This window comes from Phyllobates terribilis, unplaced genomic scaffold (genome assembly GCF_046119375.1).
Source record: "Phyllobates terribilis strain yellow unplaced genomic scaffold, ASM4611937v1 Scaffold_1__5_contigs__length_1240528914, whole genome shotgun sequence".
In the NCBI taxonomy this organism is placed as follows: Eukaryota; Metazoa; Chordata; class Amphibia; order Anura; family Dendrobatidae; genus Phyllobates; species Phyllobates terribilis.
In genome coordinates, this window is record NW_027362761.1 from 1,195,280,203 (window position 1) to 1,195,299,022 (window position 18,820).

Below are 18,820 nucleotides of genomic sequence, written 5' to 3' on the forward strand. Positions count from 1 at the left end.
GCTAAGTAGAGGCCAAAAAATCCATAGTTTGAGTACTTCATGCATGTACCGTCACATGGATATGAAGCATAAGTTGCAGTGGGAAGCTCACTGTGCTACAATGCGGCCTAGCTGGCTGGGCACACCACCATCTGCCCCATTTTGTGCATCCGCAGCCTCTTCTTCCTCTGTGACTGGGGGGACAGCAGTCACACATGTTTTTGGACGCAGACCTGCCACCTCTGTACCCGCAACAGCCAGTATGATTGGCAGGTCATCAGTTCATTGGGAAGCGGAAACACCTGCTAGTGTTGAGCGCTCTCCGACATCGAGAGCACCACCTTTGGATCAAGGCAACCTAACATGTCCGCCTGCATCTTCCTCAAAGACCGGCAGTTTGCCGGTGACACCCTACTCAACACCGTCTAAGCACAACAGCCAGCCCTCGGTCCCTCAGATGTGGAAAAGTAAAAGACCATTTCCTCCTAGCCATGAGAAAGCTAAGAGGTTGAATTTCACCATCTGCAAGCTGTTGGCTACAGAAATGCTGCCTTTCCACCTGGAGGACACAGAGGATTTTCAAGACCTTATGTCCGTCACAGTGCCCCAGTACCAGATGCCCAGTCGGCACTACTTCTCAAAGAAAGGTGTGCCTGCGCTCCACTAGCATGTCGCACACAACATCACCGCTTCTTTGAGAAACTCTGTGTGTGACAGGGTGCACTTCACCACAGACTCTTGGACGAGAAGGCATGGACAGGGGCGTTACATGTCGCTGACTGGGCACTGGGTAACTATGGTGACAGAAGGACAAGGGGCTGCTGTCCAAGTCTTACCGTCCCCACGAGTTGTGCGTCAATCCTCTTTATCTCAAAGTTCCTCCACTGCTTCTGCCTCCTCAACCTCCTCTCGGTCCTCCACCTGCACCCAAAGCCTGTCTGGTAATGCCACCTGCTTTCTAACTGCGCAGAAGGAATCCTGCACACCTCCTTACTATGCTGGCAGCAGGGCTCAACGGCATCAGTGTTTCCTTTGAAATGTCTGGGAAATGTGAGTCACACAGCTGAGGAGTTGTGGTCAGCTCTGGAGACCCAGTTTCATGAAAAGTTGTCTCCACTGGACCTGCAACCAGGGAAGGCCGTGTGCGACAATGCTGCAAACCTGGGTGCGGCACTTCGCCGGGGCAATGTCACACACGTGCCTTGTATGGCTCACGTGTTGAACCTCGTTGTCCAGCAATTTTTAGCCCACTATCTCGGACTAGATGGCCTTCTGCAGAGGGCACGGTCGCTGTGTGCTCACTTTCGCCGTTCGCATCCCGCAGTTCAACGACTTACATCTCTACAGAAGTCGTTGGGCCTGCCAGTTCACCGGCTGAAATGCGATGTGCCGACACGGTGGAATTCAACTCTGCACATGTTGCAGCGACTGTGGCAGCACCGACAAGCCCTGGTGCAATACGTTCTGACGTATAGCCTGGGAAAAACGAGAGCCAGAGGTGGGGCAAATCACGCTGCAGGAGTGGTCTCAGATCAGAGACCTATGAGGTTGACGCGCCCCCTGGGCCATGGGGTACCCTGAGCCGGGCCAGTAGACGCTGGGGGTTGTAGTCACTGTGGCGGTGACCCAGTCCGTGACCCAGGGCGGTCAATCCAAGGGTAATTTGTATATATGGATTTTATAATGTCTGAATACGCCACCTGTGGAGTGCGGCCAAAGGGGCCGTCGCTGCGGAACAGTCCTCTGAAGCTGGTGGTTTTGCAGCAACGGTATTATTACTCACCACAGGAAGAGTGTAGCTTCAGGGCAGTGTGGGTGGATGATGGTGGTTGTAGTGCAGGGAGTCAGTAATGAACACAGAGTCCGTGTTAAGCCGTCTCAAGATATTACTCACAGTTGTTGTAGTCCAGATTACAGGTACCAGAGCAATCTCCCCCGTCGTGCTGTGCATACTCAGTGAGGGGCTCAGTCCACCCCCAGATAGCTCCATAGTACTTAGCAGGACCCCCTTCTGTGTGTCCTTTCTCTGGCCTTCTCCCTGCACCTCACACCCAGTGACACTTCTATCCGGTATCCTCGGGCCTTGGCGGGTGACGTGTGTTCCGTCCCCTGGGTCCTATGTGGCTACCTTCTTAGTGAGACTGGTGTGGACTTTGGCCTGCAGTACATGAAATGCAGCAGCCTCCGGTTTCTAGTTGAGCCTTGCTGTTTCTCCGCTAGTTGAGGGACCGGTTCCCCTTATCTGGCCTGACCCCTCTACCTCCTGGTAGCAGCGGGAGTACGGGTGGCCTTCTGCACGGCCCGTAGCCGTAGGGTCCCTTCGGTTCCTGGAGCCTTCCAGCTCCCACTCCTCTCTTCTCTCCTTCAGTCCTGGGCCTCCCAGGCTAGGCCTGCCTCCGGAGCAGAGCTCATGCTCCTTTCACTTTTCCTCCTCTGTCTGGCTTGCTCTTTCTAAGATGGCTTCCTATTTATACTCTCCTTGTCATGTGCTCCCCTAAGCTGCTCCCCTAAGCACCCACTACATAGGACCCTCAAACCAGCTAGGGACCTGGGACTGTGCTCTCCCTTAGGAGCAATCTCGCCCTACCCCCACTGCGGGTATGTGTTGGATGCAGGAGTCAGGGTCCTGAGCCATACGCCTTCCTTACCTGAGGGTGAGATACCACACCTCTGGGTGAGATGCAGTAACCCTGTGGCGACTGAACCCTCAGGGGCGCCACACACCCTTCTGCACAGTTTTGAAATGGCGACGAAGATGTTTAGTGCTGACGACGATGCCATTATCAGCATGACTATTCCGCTGATTTACATGCTGGAGCACACATTAAACAGAATTCAGAGTCAGGTGGTGGGACAAGAGGAGGTGGAGGAAGTAGAGGAGGAGTCGTATGCGGAAGGGATAACATCTCCAAGGTCCAGACGGTTGGCAGCACCAAGGCGGCAGGCATGGGAGGGTGGGGGAGAGGGATTAACCAGGGCGCATGGTAGCAGCCAAACTGTTGAGGAAGGTGCAGGAGCCGAGGAAGAAGTGGAGGACGAACTGGCGATGGGCATGGAAGACTCATCAGATGAGGGAGATCTTGATCACATTTCTGTTGTGCGAGGTTGGAGGGAGAGGGCAGAGGAAGGAAGCATGATTCTTACCTCGCTACCAACACAACAAGGACTTCGTACTTCTGGATGCGCAAGACACATGAGTGCCTTCTTGCTGCACTACCTGCAACATGACCCCCGGATTGTCAGAATTCGAAGTAATCCCGACTACTGGGTTGCCACACTCTTAGATCCCCGGTACAAAAGTATATTTGCCGAAATAATTCCTGCCATAAAAAGGTATTGACGAATGCAGGAGTATCTGCAGACGCTGTTGCAGAATCTTACATGTGCTTTTCCACAAAACACCAGTGGTGCACGTAGTGAATCTCACAGTTCTAACTTGCCAACGGTGGGACTGTCAAGTCTTCATCACTCAAACAGTAACAGTAACACAGTATCTGCTGGTAACAGCAATTTTGTGGAATCGTTTCACCACTTTTTTAGACCATCCTTTGCAAGGCCACAGGAGACAAGAAGTCTGACACATAGTCAATGCCTAGAGAGGATGGTACAGGAGAATCTCCAAGTGAACTTCGAAGCCATGACTGTGTCACTGGACCCTTGCTCATTTTGGTATTCCAATCTGGAATAATCGCCGGAGCTCGCCACTCAAGCCTTGGAGATCTTGTCATGCCATGCAGCCAGCGTTCTCTCTGAACGTGTGTTCAGCGCTGCTGGTGGTGTGCTGACAGATAAGCGCACGCGGCTGTCCACTGAGAATGTAGACAGACTCACGTTCATAAAGATGAACAAATCATGGATTCGCAAGGACATTTCTACCCCTGTGTCATCCTTGGGAGACTAAAAGCTTGGGGATTTGATAAAATCACCTCACCAACCGTTTTAAGCAACAGTGGGGCAATTGATGCCACTTAACCCTAGAACGCATGACCATAAAAATCTACACTTTCACATACCTGGGGCCCTTTAGGCCCGTGTGCAAATAACATGGAATAACTCAAACTCAAATGACAAACAAATATATACATGAAGAATACCTAGAGTTTCAAAATTCTAACTAAAGCAATCTTGCAGAAAATAGAAAACAATTAACTGGGCGGGCCTGCAAGGCCACAGGTATGCGTTCTAGGGTTAAGTGGTGTCTGTGCCACAATTTTGGGAGTCCCCTTGCTGTGTCTTACGTGACGTTGGCATCGTCAATTCCAGGTGGGTTGGGTCGCACCCCCCCCCCCTTTTAACTGTAAGAAACTACATACACTATGGCTTGGGGTAACACAGATGGTTGAGTCTGAAGAGCTGTTTACTCAGAGGTCTGCTCCAAATCTTCAGTGTCTGCTAGTCAGCGTAGAATTTTTAACTGCATCTAGCCTAGGCAATACTTTGGGCGTAGTAGCCCAGCTGCGAAGCAAGCTGCACCGCCTGTGTATCTAATAAGAATTTTTAAATGAATCTAGCCTAGGCAGACTGTGGGGACCCCCAACCAAACCCAGACGCTCAGCCCCCCTACTGCCCCCCTTTCATGGACAATACAATATTGTAACTCTTACAACTGGCTGGGTGAGGATCGGTCACAGCTTTATTAACTCTTTATACTCATTCCATTAGAAAGGCATTTTATTTCTAAAATAATTCAGCTTGTTGCAGCATGCCCTGGGTCCCCATTCCGGCAAGTTGGCCAACAAGTGTAACTCTCCAACATGTCCTTTCTATTTCCAGGCCACGGAGGATCCAGCGTACTCGTATGCAGGACTCTGACCCCCACCCATCACTCTTAACGCTTGTTCCACTCCGTCCTGGAGTCCTGACAGGAATATGTCCAGTCCAATATCTATTAAGTGAACACCATCGGGCCGTATGAGGCCTGCTTTATCTCCTTCCAGTTGTCGGTGTCGTATCACTACACCGCCTCTGTCTCTTCTAAATTTTGCCATCCGAATATTTATTACCCGCCTTGTCCATTCGATGGCCGTGATGTCTCGCGCACCTTGCCATACCGCTATCGGCACAATCTCTGACCATACTATAGCTAATTTTGTGAAAAATTCTCTGAAGCGCTCAGTGTCTAGTTTCATTATTGCCATTAGTTATGCGCTCTTGTGATGACCTAGGTTGTTTCCCCCGGCCTGTATAACTAAGATGACCGGACCTCTTGCCTCTCTCCCTACCTTGATTACCTCCATTAGTACCTGTGGCCATAGCAGGCCTCTAATACCTCTCCAGTTGAAATATGTGTTATGAAACTCTAATTTCCTCCCGCCTGGGCGGACTTTCGCCCTTTTTTGTGCCCAATATATATACGAGTGGCCTATCACTCACACTGTTGGCTTAGCGTCACCTGTAAAAGAAACAAACCACGTGAGGATAACAAGTCCGGTCTTATGTATCTCGCCAAACACGTGGATCGCCATCTCCCTATCCTCTGAACTTCCGTTTCTGACAGTCCTGCTCTTGCTGCTTCCGTGGCCGCACCTATGCGGAGTGAGGGTGTCCCGTAATCCTTGAGGTGGTTCCCTGCCGATGTTATGCATTTATTAAATATAGCTTGGAACAGGTATCTTGATAATGGCGTTCCATCAATGTGTGATAGGAAGAAATTACTTTGTGATCTGATGGTTAGATATGTTTTTACTATTGTTACCCGACTCAGTGTACCGTTTGTGGGTTGTAGAAGTACCCAAGTACCCCTGCCCGCTGGAACCGTTTTCGATTGGTGTATGCGTAGACGTATTGCATTATTGGCTATGACTACGTCCTGGTGTAATAAGCCTCCACTGGTGGTAATTTTGGATTGAGGGACTAATTCGCTTATACATAGCGCCCCGAAGAAGGCGATCACAAATGCAGTAGACATTAGTGTTGCTTCAAATTGTGAGTGTCATGTTAATGGTGTTAGGGATATGATGTGAGAAATCAGTTTTAGTGACACGGGAAGGGACGTCTACATTCCTGACTTGGCTGACCCCTTTTCCACCCTTTTATGGATTGTCTGATGATGAATCTTTGTCACATCTCCCCAATTCAGTAGTTGGAAGTGAAATGCTACTCCGGTCAGACACCGCTGTGCTGACGCTCCTGATATGCCCCTCATCATTAGCTGGTGGAGAAATTCTATGGTGACTTGTGATCTGGCTTGTTCACATTGGTCAACCCGTCTGCCTGCTACTAGTCGTGTCCACTCTTCCCATGCCTTACCGTATGCTTGCCACGTTGACGGGGCAACTGACGCTCTGATTAATGGCATCAACTATTCGCCACTAGATCCCATAGGGAGGGTGGGCAACTGTTGCCCGATGGGTGGGCGTTGTGGAAGAGCTCTGTGAAAATCTGCCAATTGAATTGTTATAAAGCGTTAGCAGCAGTTTTATACCCCTCAGCATAGTGGCTAGCGTGGACCCATACATTGTGTTTTAGGCACAGGAATGCTAGCCTGCGTAGTAGGCCTAGCACTGGGAGAGACGATGATGCCATCTTATTAATGCAGTGCGCTAGGCTGGTGTTTTGTGTTATGAAGCGTATATTTTTGTTAGCCAGGTACGCGCCCCATATTTCTATTGCTACTACTATTGGGAAAAATTATTTTCAGGGCTAGATGCAGCTAAATATTATTATTAATTTCAAAGCTGGTGGAGCTTGGTATAGATGGCCTAATACAATGAGTCCCACACACTGCTAGAAGCCCAAATATTTTTTCAGAGCTAGATGCAGATAAAAATTATTTTTAATTTGCAACCTGATGGAGTTCAGTATAGATGAACTAATAGACCCAGTCCCACACACTGCTAGAAGCCCAAATATTTTTTCAGAGCTAGATGCAGAAAAAAATTATATTCAATTTGCAGCCTGATGGAGGTCAGTATAGATGGACTATTAGAACAAGTCCCACTCACTGCTAGAAGCCCAAATATTTTTTCAGAGCTAGATGCCGAAAAAAATGATATTCAATTTGCAACCTGATGGAGGTCAGTATAGATGGACTAATAGACCAAGTCCCACACACTGCTAGAAGCCCAAATACTTTTTCAGAGCTAGATGCAGATAAAAATTATTTTTAATTTGCAACCTGATGGAGATCAGTATAGATGGACTAATAGACCAAGTCCCACACACTGCTAGAAGCCCAAATATTTTTTCAGAGCTAGATGCAGATAAAAATTATTTTTAATTTGCAACCTGATGGAGGTCAGTGTAGATGGACTAATAGACCAAGTCCCACACACTGCTAGAAACCCAAATATTTTTTCAGAAGTAGATGCAGAAAAAAATTATATTCCATTTGCAACCTGATGGAGGTCAGTATAGATGGACTAATAGAACAAGTCCCACACACTGCTAGAAGCCCAAATTTTTTTTCTGAGGTAGATGCAGAAAAAAATGATATTCAGTTTGCAACCTGATGGAGGTCAGTATAGATGGACTAATAGACCAAGTCCCACACACTGCTAGAAGCCCAAACATTTTTTCAGAAGTAGATGCAGAAAAAAATGATATTCAATTTGCAACCTGATGGAGGTCAGTATAGATGGACTAATAGAACAAGTCCCACACACTGCTAGAAGGCCAAATATTTTTTCAGAGGTAGATGTAGATAAAAATTATTTTTAATTTGCAGCCTGATGGAGGTCAGTATAGATGGACTAATAGAACAAGTCCCACACGCTGCTAGAAGCCCAAATATTTTTTCAGAGCTAGATGCAGACAAAAAATTATTTTTAATTTGCAACCTGATGGAGGTCAGTATAGATGGACTAATAGAGAATGTCCCACACAATGCTAGAAGGCCAAATATTTTTTCAGAGCTAGATGCAGATATAAATTATTTTTACTTTGCAACCTTATGGAGGTCAGTATAGATGGACTAATAGAGAAAGTCCCACACACTGCTAGAAGGCCAAATATTTTTTCAGAGCTAGATGCAGAAAAAAATTATATTCAGTTTGCAACCTGATGGAGGTCAGTATAGATGGACTAATAGAACAAGTCCCACACACTGCTAGAAGGCCAAATATTTTTCAGAGGTAGATGCAGATAAAAATTATTTTTAATTTGCAGCCTGATGGAGGTCAGTATAGATGGACTAATAGAGAAAGTCCCACACACTGCTAGAAGGCCAAATATTTTTTCAGAGCTAGATGCAGAAAAAAATTATATTCAGTTTGCAACCTGATGGAGGTCAGTATAGATGGACTAATAGAACAAGTCCCACACACTGCTAGAAGCCCAAATATTTTTTCAGAGCTAGATGCAGAAAAAAATTATATTCAATTTGCAACCTGATGGAGGTCAGTATAGATGGACTAATAGAATGATGCTATGCCCAAAAGATCTTACTTCACTAGGTGCAGTAAAAAAATTGGTATTCTATACACAGGTGGTATGTCTTGCAACACAGATAGGCTACTCCACTGACTAACACACTCTGCAATAGGCCAAAAAGGATTAGCTTTGCTAGATTCAGCCAAATGCTGTGAAAAAAACTTGCACAGCACTGGCACAGACCTGCCTGGCAAAAACTGATAGGAACTGATGTAACCTAGTCCTGAAAAGGACTGCAATTACAATTAGTCTTTACTCCCACAATCTATCTATTTAAGAGCACAGACCTGCCTTATAAAAGTCGTAGGAAATGCTGTAACCTAGTCCTTAAAAGGACTGCAATCACAACTATTCCCTACTCCCAAGCTATCTGTAGATTTGTGCGAAAATTGGCTTGAAATTAACAAGGTATAGCGCACACAGCAACAGCGGTGCCGTCTAACACGCAGCTGCAGCAGTGAGAAAATGGTGGCGACAGGGAAAATGGCTGTGTCTTTTAGGGCAAGGACATGTGACATACACTGCCAATGACACATGCCCTTGCTTGTGTGAAAAAAAGCACTTCGCTCTGTGTGTGCGCAGCTGATAGGCTGACAGATTGCACCTCCCCACTGTAAATGCGGGAAAGAGAAAAAAAAATGGAGTTCTTCATTATTCCTGCAGAGATCCATCCCCTGCCCCTCCCCCCACCCCGCTGTACACTCAAACTGCGTATTAACATTAATTTTCATCATTACTGAGAAAAAATCCAGTTATGATTTTGGTGCACGAACAGTTATCGAACATAACCTCGAACAGCCGAATTTTTCTCAAATCGTTCGTGTTCGCCGAACGGCTCGAACACCGCCCAAAACAGCTCGAATTTGAGATTGGCGAACAGTTCGAGTAGAACAACGCTCATCTCTATTTATTAGCTCATTGATTTAAATTAGAAATATGTAATGCTTCATTTCCCCTCTGGAGGTGCTGCAGGGAAATTAAACACTTATTGCAGATTATTAAGTTCCCTTTAAGACATCAATCAGCACGGAATGGCTGCAATGATTATTCAAAAATAAAACAAATGCGGAAACAATGGATTTAAAAGTTTTGTTTACTTTGGAAAATTCTAACACAGCAGAATATTTTGTGGCTGTGACTCAAGCGATCAGTGGAACCCAGAAGCAAGTGTTCAATTTCCCTGTAGTGACACCTCTGGACAAAAAAAGCATTACACAGCGGACAACAGAATGAACAATGCTTTGAAGTGCTGATCCTCCACTTTTAATTCAGGCTTATAGAGGAGGATCTGGAATGGGAGGGCTGATCTAAAAAATTTAGATTCTTTAACCCTTCCCACAGCAACCAATTTTAATGTTACTCTTTATTGTTTTTCCTTTTCTTTCTTCCCAGACAAATACCATTTTCATTTTATTGTTGACATAGCTGTAGAAGCTCTTGTTTTTGTAGTTTTGAATTACATTATTTATTTTATCAGAAAAATTTAACGAAAATAAAATTGGGATAAAATGTCCCAAAAAATGCACTTTTGATATTGTTTTGGGCCCTTGTCTTTACAGCCTTCATTGCATGGTAAAAATTACTTGGCAGTATGATTCTTCAGGTCAGTGCAGCTATGGAAACATCAAACTTGTATAGTTTTTTATTTTAAAGGGGTTATCTGGGATTTAGGTTTTTTTTTTTTTCTATTGGGTGAAGAACTTACCGGCAAGTAGTTGTTACCTACAGTATCTGCCTGTTCTGCCTTGCTCTGATCAGAGCGATTCTCCTTCTTCCTGGAACATCACGTCTACAGAACAGCGTCTTCTCTTCTGCTCTGCTCTGTCAATGGATCCTCTCTGCTGATGTCATGCTGATTGAGGGCCGGCTCCCTGATGCCTCACTGCGGAGAGCCAGCTGTCAATCAGCAATGATGTCAGCAGTGATGGCCCATCAGAGCAGAGATAAGAGTTGCTCTGTTGAGATGAGGTCAAAACAAGCAAGTGAATCAACACCTGAGCTAGGACAGATCTCCGCAGGGCAGAAAAGGCAGATAGCAACTATATGCCTATAAGTTCTTAGCCCAATTGGAAAAAAAACACTAAGTCCCAGATAAACCCAATCACATTAGTGATCAAAAATATTCTAAAATTTACAAAAAACAACAAATTTGTTTTGTTTTGCCAATTCTCTGTAATTGTGCATCCTTGTTTTTATGAGGAGTAGTGAAAGGTTTTTTTATTGCATTTTGGGGTAAATATGATGTTTTGATTCCTTTTTATTGCACTTTTTTGCAGTGTTTTCCATTTGGGTTAAATGATTTTATATTTTTATTGATTTGACTTTAGCAGATGATGCTGATTATGCCTAATTTTTTATGCATTATTATTAATGAGGAAAACAGATGATTCAAACATATGGTTTTTTTTTTTACTTTTTTTTTACTTTTTGCCTTTTTTTAATTCTTGTGATTTTCTGGTAGTTTATGGCTAAAGTTATAGTCTCATATAAACCTTAACATGTGGCTGGGATTCATTGGATGTAGCAGGTCCCCCATGATAAAGGGGGCAGCACAGGTGCAAAATAGTAATGAAATAATCACTTACTAACCCACCAAACATCCGTGGGGTGACTATCATGGGGGCCTTCTGAATCCTGTTGTGCACTTGTGTTTGGACATGGTATTGGCAAGTATGGCTGCTATTTTTCTTTGTGATGTTTTATATTGATTTATGTTCTATTTTTTACTGAACTGGGATTCATAGGAGTACCAACATGGGAGACATAGAAGCCTTCAGCAGAACCTTGGCTGTCATTGCAACCCATTAGCACCCCGCTTTCACTTCCCAGGGGGGAGCAATGCCACATTTCCAGGCTGAGGACCTTTAAAGTTGCTGTCAGAGATTGACAGCGGCGTCTAAGGTCTTAACATCAGCGATCTGAGCACAACTGTCAACTTCCAGGATCTCCCGCTTATGGTGTGACTGTTAGAACCCTCCTGTTTGTTTTTTCCATCTTGTGTTTTGTTGTCACGTGACCATCTGCCTTTATATTCCAGCTCCGCCCTTCTGGCTGTGCTGGACTTCAGTGTTTGACTGTTTCTCTAGCCTGGTGCTTCGGTGCCTTTCTCTGTCAGTTCGCTTTGTCCTTCTGGGACCTCTAGTACCTTTTGTCAGTTTGTCTTTTTGTGGTCTGCAACAACTTCTCGGTTTAGGAGGTGTCCCATTTTTGTCCCAGTCCTTAGTTTTTTAGGGACCCCTCCCTTAATGCTATAGGTCTTTGTTCAGACTAGCTGAGGACTAAGGCAGGTTTGTTCGCTAGGAACAAGCAGCCCGCTACATCATAGGGATTCTGCTTAGTCTTACTGTAGGGACAGCTTTCCCCTATCTTTCCTTAATACATGTTGCAGATCATAACAGTGGGCTCAGCACTAGTGTTGAGCGAGTATGTTCTACTAACCCTTTCGCCGAGTATGCTCGGGCCGAGCTCCGAGTATTTATAGCTGCTCGGTGATAAGGTTAAATCGCTCCCGTGTGCATGATTTGCAACTGTTTGACAGTTTTATTACATGTGAGGAATGTCTATTTCTTACACATTCCTCCCATGTAATAAAGCTGTCAAACAGTGGCAAATCATGCACAAGGGAGCGATTCAACCATATCACCGAGCAGCTGTAAATACTCTGAGCTCGGCCCGAGCATACTCGGACAGAACATACTCGCTCAACCCTACTCAGCACCCAACTTGCACTGTACAGGTATGGAGGGAAGGAGTTAATAGCATACTTTGAAATGATTTTTTTTTAAGCCAGACAGCCCCTTGAACTCCAAGCTATTATACCAGTATATTACCTTGTGCTTAGGAGATACAATATCTCAGTTTTATGGTTGTTCCATTGTAATCCTATGTCATAAAGATATGAATGAGCGGAGGCTATCTGAGCCAAGAAATTTATAATAACCATTCATAATTCCGAGAAGAACCTCTGGTAAACCGGCCATGAAAGCAATCAGGCCATGTGGCGTTCCTGTGATTAGAAAGCTGCAGGAATTGCCTATAGCATAGCAACAACTGGCTCCAGATCATCAGTTCATAATCACCCTGGGACATAGCATGTATGATTAATCCCTGGGTATGCTTAATTGATCACTAAGCCAACAGCGACCATTACTTCTTAATTTTAAAGGAGGCTAGGGCAACAACGCCTATGGACAAAATGACGTTCTTCGAGATAAGAGCAGCATCTGTCATCAGCATTGTCTTGTAAAACCAGAGTCATCGCTGTTTTCGTCACACAGGCTTCAAATCTTCTCAGTTTCAATATTTGAAAAGTATTCTGAAGACGCAAGATGAAAAGTAATTTTTGGTGGCATTTCGTTAATCCTGAATGTATAAAATACACAGTTTAGGATTTTATTGATTTTCAAGGCTGTGGTGTTATTTGAAATCCTTCTTAGATTATCTTCTCTCTATGGCTTATATTTAAATGCCAAAGAAATTGTCAATCATTCTAGGTAGCAAAGAAAAAACAGATAATGTTCTGTAATAAGCAGTTGTGTAGTATATGTTCAGTTCATTTCAAATCAAGTTAAACATTGTAATCGTAATTAGGCCTTGGCTCAACAAAAGGCCAGTGATGCCAGTGATGTCAACTGGTGTCTTCCCCTGATGCTTCAAACATGCCTCAATCACACCCATCCTCAAAAAGCTATCGCCCCATATCACTTCTCCCCTATGCCTCAAAACTACTGGAACAACATGTCCATTCTGAACTGTCCTCCCACCTCTCCTTCTGCTCCCTCTTTGACCGCCTACAATCTGGTTTCCGACCGCACCATTCTACTGAAACTGCACTGACTAAAGTCACAAATGACCTACTAACCGCCAAATCTAAGCGACACTACTCTGTCCTCCTCCTCCTAGACCTGTCATCTGCCTTTGAAACAGTGGACCATTCCCTCTTACTCCAGACTCTCTCATCTCTCGGCATCACAGACTTGGCCCTATCCTGGATCTCCTCATACCTAACAAACCGGACATTCAGTGTCTCCCACTCACACACCACCTCCTCATCTCACCCCCAATCTGTCAGTGTCCCCCAAGGTTCAGTTCTAGGACCCCTGCTCTTCTCCATCTACACCTTAGGCCTGAGACAGCTCATAGAGTCTCATGGCTTTCATTATCACCTCTATGCTGATGTCACACAGATCTACCTCTCTGGACCCGATATCACCTCCTTATTAACCAAAATCCCAAAATGTCTGTCTGCTATTTCATCCTTCTTCTCTGCCAGACTTCTAAAACTTAACATGGACAAAACTGAATTCATCATCTTTCCGCCATCTCATTCAACCCTCCCAACTGACCTATCTATCAACGTCAATGGCTGCCCACTCTCCCCAGTCCCTCAAGCTCCCTGCCTTGGGGTAACCCAGGACTCTGAACTCTCCTTCAAACCACATATTCAAGCCCTTTCCACTTCCTGCCGACTCCAACTCAAAAATATTTCCCGGATCCGCACATTCCTAAACCATGAATCTGCAAAACACTAGTGCACGCCCTCATCATCTCCCGCCTTGACTACTGCAACCTCCTGCTCTGTGGCCTCCCCACTAACACTCTCGCACCCCTCGAATCTATCCTAAACTCTGCTGCTCGACTAATCAACCTGTCCCCCTGCTATTCCCCGGCCTCTCCTCTCTGTCAATCTCTTCACTGGCTCCCCATTGCTCAGAGACTCCAGTTCAAAACCCTAACCATGACATACAAAGCCATCCACAACCTGTCTCCTCCATATATCTCCGACCTAGTCTCCCGTTACATACCTGCACGCAACCTCCGATCCTCACAAGATCTCCTGCTCTACTCCCCTCTTATCTCCTCCTCCCTCAACCATATACAAGATTTCTCCCGTGCTTCCGCCCTGCTCTGGAACTCTCTACCCCAATGTAGCAGACTCTCGCTACTCTCGTTTCAAAAGGAACCTGAAGACCCACCTCTTCTGACAAGCCTACAACCTGCAGTAACCACCGCTCCACCATACCACTGCACGACCAGCTCTACCCTCACCTACTGTATCCTCACCCATCCCTTGTAGATTGTGAACCCTCGCGGGCAGGGTCCTCGCTCCTCCTGTACCAGTCGCTGTCACATTGTGTTCAAGATTATTGTAATTGTTCTTGTATTATACCCCTTTTTCACATGTAAAGCGCCATGGAATAAATGGCGCTATATTAATAAATAATAATAATGTTAGAAAAACTCACTGTCAAGTTTCTGGAACCAATTCATGTGTACATGACCCTTTTAATATGGGGCAAAATCATTCTGCCATAGGGAAAACAGCTGCCATGAAAGGATAAACTTGATCAGCCATAAGGCTTAGCTAAGCTTTACTGTTCAAATGAAAATCCACAGGGATCAGAGGAGCCAGGGTGTGCCAAGAGAACATTACTCCGTCAAGTCTGAAAGAAGGGTTTATACAGCCACAGGTATCATAGGAGCCAGGGTGTGCCAGGAAATAATTTCCTCAACATTACTCCACCTCAACCAGATTGGCAGGAAGAGATCATGTATCCACAGGTATCAGAGGAGTCAGGGTATGCAAAGAAAACCATCCCCCATCATTACTCGACCTCCCATCATTACTCGACCTCCACCAGCAGGAAGGAGCCAGGTCATGCCAAGAAAATATTCCATCACAATTCACCCAGTAAGAAAAGCTCACTGTCATGTTTCTATAACAAATCTATGACTACTCGAACCTTGTGACATGAGGCATACTATTTCTGTGATGGTGAAAACATCTGCCATGTAAGAAGAAACCTGGTCAGCCATGAGGCTTAGGTAAGGTCTACTGTTCAAATGATAATACATAGGGATCAGTGGAGCTTGGGTGGGCCAAGGAAACACTACCCACTCCATTTAGAAAGAAGGAGGCATGAATCCACAGGTACAGTATCATAGGAGCCAGGGTGTTCCAGGAAATAATTTCCCTACGATTACTCCAATTCCACCAGACTGAAGATAAGTGGTCATCTATCCACAGGTATCAGAGAAGTCAGGGTATGCTAAAAAATCAATCCTCATCATTATTCAACCTTCACCAGCAGCAAGAAGTGATCCATACACAGGTATCATAGGAGCTAAGGATGTGCCAAGAAAATATTTCCCACAATTATTCCAGAATCTAAAAATCACTGTCATATTTATATAACCAATTTATGACTATTAGTGATGAGTGAGCACTAAAATGCTCGGGTACTCTTTGCTCGGGTCGAGCAAATTGGAATACTCGGGTGCTCGACCCGAGCAACGAGCCCAATGTAAGTTTATGGGAAACTCGAGCATTTTTCAGGCGGCTCCTCCTGACGGTCTGCAGAGGGCCGAAAAATTGCCCAAATCGATGGGAACAGTGCTCAAATGACATGTGAACAGCATGGGGGAGACCCCTGGAAGCATTTCTGACTCCCAGGTCACTGCTGTTAACAACGTTGTCAGAGTATTACGCCACTTTTACAGACTCACAATAAAACATACAAAAACTAAACCAAAATGGATTTTCCTGGGAAATATGTTAAGGAACATCCTTTCCAGGGTAATGACTTGTATAGAAGGCAAAATAAATAACCAAAACCAAAAATACTCCTTTACACCTTGGCTATGTTCACACGTTGCGTTTTTGATGCGTTTTTGCACTTTTGCATTGCTTTCAACCAAGACAAATGCATTCACCAGGAAATGTAATTGGCCATGTGGTGTGTGACCCATCATCAGACACATGCATACAGTGCTGATAAGACATGGGAACAGCATGGGGAAGACCTCTGGAAGCATCTCTGACTTCCAAGTCACTGCTTAAAAGTGTGTCCATCAAAAGTGATCCTTGGCGCATGCGAAGATGCCTCCCGCCATGCACCTGTCATTGCAGACTTGCAACAATCACCGTCCACGTCCTTGTCCCACTGCAGAGTTCAGTTGTCCCTACCCCATTCCTTGGAATGCAAGCGCAAGTATGCAGGCAGCCAGCCATCCACCCAAAGGCTGCAATACTATACTGTCAAATTTTTGACAGCTGCTTGCACTTGAAATGTGGCCTATTAAGCTCGTGGAGGCGGAAGATTTTCACAACCTCATGCCGGCGGCGTCCGGGTGTCCATACTCGGTCCCCAGCCGCCACTATATTTCCCGGTATTGCCTCCGCCTTCCACAAGCACGGGTCCCACAACATTATCCGTGACCTCCCCACTGCACTTACTGGGAAGGACCGCCTAACCACAAACACGTGGACAGGTGAATGTGGCCAGGGATAGTACGGAGCCAGTCCACAACTTTTTTTTGCTGACAGTTGTATTTAGCTCGGTAAAAGGACTGGAACAGAGGGAAACCCTATCTAGCTTGCATGTCATTTCTCACAGGAAGTCCTGTAATGCAGCTTGTTGCAGAAGCAATGGCAGCCCGTCCAACATCAACTCGCCCTTGTCGGTGGTGCTTTGACACACACACACATCTTTCTTTGCGCATTTAATTTCTTGAATACAGAGTCGGACAATGGCCTGATCTGTAATGCGGTTTGAGAAATAACATGCATAAGCATGGCCAATCCACATAAAAAAAGCAGCCATAGAGTGTCCGGAAACCTTCCCCCACACTTTTCTTAGCCAGGGCTGCTTTTCGGCAGGGTTGGACGGGCCCACCAGAGAACCAGAGACTCCTCCGGAGGGCCCTGGCTTCTCCTTCAGAAGAGTTCATAGTGCCAAGGTGAGGCCATGATGATGATAGAGGCCACCATCTGCTTAGTTTTCTGTTACTTGGAATGCAAGTGCAAGTATGTAGCCAGCCACCCACCCACCCACAGGCAGCAACACTAAACTGCCAGATTTCTGGGCAGCTTTTTGCACTTGAAATATGGATTTTTAAGCTCGTGGAGGCGAGCATGGGTCCCACAACATAACCCGTGCCCTCCCCAGTGCACTCACGGGGAAGGACCGCCTAACCACAAACACGTGGACAGGTGAATGTGGCCAGGGATGGTACGGAGCCAGTCCACAACTTTTTTTGCTGACAGTTGTATTTAGCTTGGTAAAAGGACTGGAACAGAGGGAAACCCTATCTAGCTTGCATGTCATTTCTCACAGGAAGTCCTGTAAAGCTGCTTGCACTTGAAATGTGGCCTTTTAGGCTCATGGAGGTGGAAGCTTTTCTTAACCACATGCCTCATGTCTCGTGTTCATACTTGGTGCCCAGCTGTCACTATTTCTCCCGGTGTTGTCTCCGTCTTCTACAAGCGCGGGTCCCTGAACATTACTGCTGGTACTTTTCTGGGGGAATTTGCTTGCCTTCTACCAGCCTGGAATATTTCCAGCAAACTATGGTACGACGCCATGGTATTAGCACTGCCCCCAGTACCAGTAGCAAAGCCATCCCCAATTTCCTTCTCAGGAATTTTATTTGGTAGACTGAGTGGCTGCCCAAATACATTTTCTCACAAAGCAGCTGAAGATAGAGTGGCAACAGGTGCAAGTTTCTCCAGCCTGTTAGATATTAGAGGGCACATTGGATCAGTGGTTAGCACTGAAGACTTGCAGCACTGGGATCCTGGGTTCAAATCCCAGCAAGGACAACATCTGCAAGGACTTTGTATGTTCTCCTTGTGTTTGCGTGGGTTTTCACCTCAGTAAAAAAGCAGCCATAGAGTGTCCGGGAACCTTTCCACACACTTTTCTTAGCCAGGACTGCTTCTCGGCAGGGTTGGACGGTCCCACCAGAGAATCCTCTGGTGTGCCTTGTCTTCTACCTCAGGAAAGTTCATGATAGCGCTAACTTTGCAGCTGCTATGGGGCTCTTGAGCGGGGGAGAAAGGTTAGCCCTCAGAATCAAATCCTCTGGTGGGCACAATGTTTTTCAATCTGAAACAGCTTCTCAGTGGGAGTTGTATTTCACCACAGCCATATTCTTTAGCTCGGAGAAAGGACTGGCATAGAGGGAAAACGTATCTACCCCGGCTATGATTTCTCCGTCACCAGGTTCCGCCCATTGTCACACACGACCATGCCTGGCTGTATGTTCAGCGGTGAGAGCCACAGATCAGGCTGCTGTGTTACAGCTTTAAACAACTCTGCAGCGCTGGGCGGTTTGTCAATTGAGCATTAAGCATGTTATCTTCAGCACAGCCTGTTGCCGCTTGGCCAAGGTAGTGCTGCAGTGCTGTCAGCTTGTGACTGATGTGGTCATTTTGGAGATGGAGGAGGAGATGCATGAGCTGAACAATGTGATTGCATTGTTGTTAAATTGGTGATGCTGTTTTTTATACTAAAGAAAGATCCTATTGTTTTGTTTTTTTTAAGTTTTTTCACCGGGAAATGTCATTTTAATATTTTACAACCTTAGCTGGCAATGTGGTGCGTGACACATCATCAGACACTTCCTGTTTTATTTATGATGGAGGGACTCTGAAAGCCATAAAGCCTATTTTTATAGGGACATCAGACGG